Source organism: Panulirus ornatus, chromosome 46, assembly GCF_036320965.1.
Source record: "Panulirus ornatus isolate Po-2019 chromosome 46, ASM3632096v1, whole genome shotgun sequence".
Lineage (NCBI taxonomy): Eukaryota > Metazoa > Arthropoda > Malacostraca > Decapoda > Palinuridae > Panulirus > Panulirus ornatus.
The window spans coordinates 16660436-16666059 of NC_092269.1; positions in this window are offsets into that span (position 1 = coordinate 16660436).

The window sequence follows — 5624 nt, forward strand, 5'->3', positions numbered from 1 at the left end:
GTGAGCGAGGGGCCAGAAATCCTCCCATCCTTGTATTTTTTTAACTTTCTAAAATGGGAAACAGAAGAAGGAGTCACGCGGGGAGTGCTCATCCTCCTCGAAGGCTCAGACTGGGGTGTCTAAATGTGTGTGGATGTAACCAAGGTGTGAAAAAATGAGAGATAGGTAGTATGTTTGAGGAAAGGAACCTGGATGTTTTGGCTCTGAGTGAAACGAAGCTTAAGGGTAAAGGGGAAGAGTGGTTTGGAAATGTCTTGGGAGTAAAGTCAGGGGTTAGTGAGAGGACAAAAGCAAGGGAAGGAGTAGCAGTACTCCTGAAACAGGAGTTGTGGGAGTATGTGATAGAATGTAAGAAAGTAAATTCTCGATTAATATGGGTAAAACTGAAAGTTGATGGAGAGAGAGATGGGTGATTATTGGTGCACATGCAACTGGGCATGAGAAGAAAGATCATGAGACGCAAGTGTTTTGGGAGCAGCTGAATGAGTGTGTTAGTGGTTTGATGCACGCGACCGGGTTATAGTGATGGGTGATTTGAATGCAAATGTGAGTAATGTGGCAGTAGAGGGAATAATTTGTATACATGGGGTGTTCAGTGTTGTAAATGGAAATGGTGAAGAGCTTGTAGATTTATGTGCTGAAAAAGGACTGGTGATTGGGAATACCTGGTTTAAAAAGCGAGATATACATAAGTATACGTATGTAAGTAGGAGAGAAAGCCAGAGAGCGTTATTGGATTACGTGTTAATTGACAGGCGCGCGAAAGAGAGACTTTTGGATGTTAATGTGCTGAGAGGTGCAACTGGAGGGATGTTTGATCATTATCTTGTGGAGGCTAAGGTGAAGATTTGTATGGGTTTCCAGAAAAGAAGAGTGAATGTTGGGGTGAAGAGGATGGTGAGAGTAAGTGAGCTTGGGAAGGAGACTTGTGTGAGGAAGTACCAGGAGAGACTGAGCACAGAATGGAAAAAGGTGAGAACAATGGAAGTAAGGGGAGTGGGGGAGGAATGGGATATATTTAGGGAATCAGTGATGGATTGAGCAAAAGATGCTTGTGGCATGAGAAGAGTGGGAGGTGGGTTGATTAGAAAGGGTAGTGAGTGGTGGGATGAAGAAGTAAGATTATTAGTGAAAGAGAAGAGAGAGGCATTTGAACGATTTTTGCAGGGAAAAAATGCAATTGAGTGGGAGATGTATAAAAGAAACAGACAGGAGGTCAAGAGAAAGGTGCAAGAGGTGAAAAAGAAGGCAAATGAGAGTTGGGGTGAGAGAGTATCATTAAATTTTTGGGAGAATAAAAAGATGCTCTGGAAGGAGGTAAATAAAGTGCGTGAGACAAGGGAAGAAATGGGAACTTCAGTGAAGGGCGCAAATGGGGAGGTGATAACAAGTAGGGGTGATGTGAGAAGGAGATGGAGTGAGTATTTTGAAGGTTTGTTGAATGTGTTTGATGATAGAGTGGCAGATATAGGGTGTTTTGGTCGAGGTGGTGTGCAAAGTGAGAGGGTTAGGGAAAATGATTTGGTAAACAGAGAAGAGGTAGTAAAAGCTTTGCGGAAGATGAAAGCCGGCAAGGCAGCAGGTTTGGATGGTATTGCAGTGGAATTTATTGAAAAAGGGGGTGACTGTATTGTTGACTGGTTGTTAAGGTTATTTAATGAATGTATGACTCATGGTGAGGTGCATGAGGATTGGCGGAATGCGTGCATAGTGCCATTGTACAAGGGCAAAGGGGATAAGGGTGAGTGCTCAAATTACAGAGGTATAAGTTTGTTGAGTATTCCTGGTAAATCGTATGGGAGGGTATTGATTGAGAGTGTGAAGGCATGTACAGAGCATCAGATTTGGGAAGAGCAGTGTGGTTTCAGAAGTGGTAGAGGATGTGTGGATCAGGTGTTTGCTTTGAAGAATATATGTGAGAAATACTTAGTAAAGCAAATGGATTTGTATGTAGCATTTATGGATCTGGAGAAGGCATATGATAGAGTTGATAGAGATGCTCTGTGGAAGGTTTTAAGAATATATGGTGTGGGAGGGAAGTTGTTAGAAGCGGTGAAAAGTTTTTATCGAGGATGCAAGGCATGTGTACGTGTAGGAAGAGAGGAAAGTGATTGGTTCTCAGTGAATGTAGGTTTGCGGCAGGGGTGTGTGATGTCTCCATGGTTGTTTAATTTGTTTATGGATGGGGTTGTTAGGCAGGTGAATGCAAGAGTTTTGGAAAGAGGGGCAAGTATGAAGTCAGTTGGGGATGAGAGAGCTTGGGAAGTGAGTCAGTTGTTGTTCGCTGATGATACAGCGCTGGTGGCTGATTCATGTGAGAAACTGCAGAAGCTGGTGACTGAGTTTGGTAAAGTGTGTGAAAGAAGAAAGTTAAGAGTAAATGTGAATAAGAGCAAGGTTATTAGGTACAGTAGGGTTGGGGGTCAAGTCAACTGGGAGGTAAGTTTGAATGGAGTGAAATTGGAGGAAGTAAAGTGTTTCAGATATCTGGGAGTGGCTCTGGCAGCTAATGGAACCATGGAAGCGGAAGTGGATCATAGAGTGGGGGAGGGGGCGAAAATTCTGGGAGCCTTGAAGAATGTGTGGAAGTCGAGAACATTATCTCGGAAAACAAAAATGGGTATGTTTGAAGGAATTGTGGTTCCAACAATGTTGTATGGTTGCGAGGCGTGGGCTATGGATAGAGTTGTGCGCAGGAGGATGGATGTGCTGGAAATGAGATGTTTGAGGACAATGTGTGGTGTGGGGTGGTTTGATCGAGTAAGTAACGAAAGGATGAGAGAGATGTGTGGAAATAAAAAAAGAGCGTGGTTGAGAGAGCAGAAGAGGGTGTTTTGAAATGGTTTGGGCACATGGAGAGAATGAGTGAGGAAAGATTGACCAAGAGGATATGTGTTTCGGAGGTGGAGGGAAAGAGGAGAAGTGGGAGACTAAATTGGAGGTGGAAAAATGGAGTAAAAAAGATTTTGTGTGATCGGGGCCTGAAGATTCAGGAGGGTGAAAGGAGGGCAAGGAATAGAGTGCATTGGATCGATGTGGTATACCGGGGTTGACGTGCTGTGAATGGGTTGAAACAGGGCATGTGAAGCGTTTGGGTAAACCATGGAAAGCTGTGTAGGTATGTATATTTGCGTGTGTGGACGTATGTATATACATGTGTATGGGGTTGGGTTGGGCCATTTCTTTCGTCTGTTTCCTTGCGCTACCTCGCAAACGCGGGAGACAGCGACAAAGCAAAAAAAAAAAATATATATATATATATATTCACCGCATCGTTTCACCTCAAGTTTCGTGTCCCGCTTCTCCTTCTTCCCTCCACTTCTGGCACTTATGTAATTTTGGTCAATATTTGCTCACTTATTCTCTCCATGTGCCCAAACTATTTCAACACACCCTCCTCTGCTCTGTCCACCACAATCTTTATTTCCACACATTTCTCTTACCCTTTAATTACTTAGTCGATCTTACTATGTCATATCACATAGTGTCCTAAAGCATTTCATTTCTAACACATGCACCCTCCGCGCAACCTTATCTATAGCCCATCCCTCGCAATCATATAAGATACCCATTTATGCTCTTTGATATTACTTCCTCGCCCTCCACGCATTCCTTAATACTCCCAGAACTTTCGCCTCCTACCACACCTTGTGACTCACTTCCGCTTCCATGGTTTCATCAGCTGGTATGTCCACTCCCAGATATCTAATACACTTCACTTCCTCCAGTGTTTCTCCATCCAAATCTACCTCCCAATTAAATTGTCCCTCAACCCCACTGAAAATAATAACGTTGCTCTTATGTACATTTACTTTCAAATTTCTTCTTTCACACATTTTCACCCGAACCCGCCACCATCACTGTATTATCAGCGAGCAACAACTGACTCACTTCCCAAGGTCTCTCATCCAGAACAGACTACATACTTGCCCCTGTCTCCAAAACTCTTGCATTCACCTTCCTAACTACCTCATCCACAAACAAATTAAAGAACCATGGAGACATCACGCACCGCTGCCACAATCCGATGTTTACTGGGAACCAATGACTTTCCTCTCTTCGTACTCGTACACGTGCCTTAGGTCCTTCGTAAATATATTGACTGCTTCTAGCAAATTGTCTCCCACACCATATACTCTTAAAACCTTCCAGATGCATCTCTATCAAGCGTATCATATGCATTCTCCAGATTCATAAATGTTACATACAAATCCATCTGTTTTTCTAAGTATTTCTCGCATACATTCTTCAAAGGAAGCACTTGATCCACACATCCTCTACCACTTCGGAAGCCACACTGCTGCTCCCAATCTGATGCTCTGTGCAAGCCTTCACTCTCTCAATCAATACCCTCCCATATAATTTCCCAGGAACACTCAACAAACTTATCCTTTGTACTTTGAACACTTACCTTTATCACCTTTGCCTTTGTATAATGGCACTATGCATGTATTCTGCTAATCCTCAGGGACTTCAACATGATTCATACATACATTGAATATCCTTACAAACTAATCAACAACAAAGTCACCCACATTTTTAATAAATTCCACTTCCATACCACCCAAACTCACCGCCTTGCCGGCTTTCATCTTCTGCAAAGCTTTCACTACCTCTTCTCTGTTTACCAAACCATTCTCTCCTATCTTCTCCTTCGGACACTGCCTCTGCCACTCTATCATCAAACACATTCAACAAACCTTCAAAATACTCACTCTATATCCTTCTCAGTTCACCACCACTTGTTATTACCTCCCCATTTGCCCCTTCACCGATGTTCCCATTTGTTCTCTTGTCTTTTGCACTTTATTTACCTCTTTCCAAAACATCTTTTAATCTCCCTAAAATTTATAGATTCTCTCTCACCTCAACTCCCATTTTCCCTCTTTTTCACTTTTTTCATCATTTGACACCTAACGAACGTATCATATAGGAGGCATAACTTTTTCTCCTTGTTGGTGAGACTTTTCAAGCATCCTGTGGCTGTGCAGTCTTTTCCAATTTTCGCAACGTTTGGATCTGATACTTTTGCTTTTAGTCTGTGTTATAAAGAATATGGTAATACATACATGCTTTGCTCTGTCTGTCAGTAAGATTGTGAATATACAGTTTGTAAATTTATATTGAATCAAATCTTTTCATGTTAATTGACGATTTAAATTCGTGTTATCATGTCCGCAGATTTTATTGTAATCTTTATTAAGCCGATTCATTATCATAGATCATGTTCACTGAGGTAAGTGTGTGCATCAGACCAGAACTATCATTCTAGGGTGTGTTTCCTTGTTTCACAAACGATGTCAGGTTTCTGATTCTTTCTTTCCCAGATGAAACTGAATTACTTTTACTCTCGGCTGGACCGTTAGATGCAGTGCAGTCACGTGTGTCACACAGTGACTGCTCTGTCATGTTCTTCTTAGACGGCAGCACCTCGGCTAAAACTGTCTTCAGGGTGAGTGGACTGTTTATTGTTGTAAAGATATGTGAGAGACTTTCTTTAGTTCCCCCTTCTCTAGAATTTGAACCTTTTCCCACGATATTCACAGTCTGCGATTCTGACCAGTGCACCACGGAAGCTATATATATGTATTGTGCTTCCATGAATATTGTTTTTCTCCTCTTCG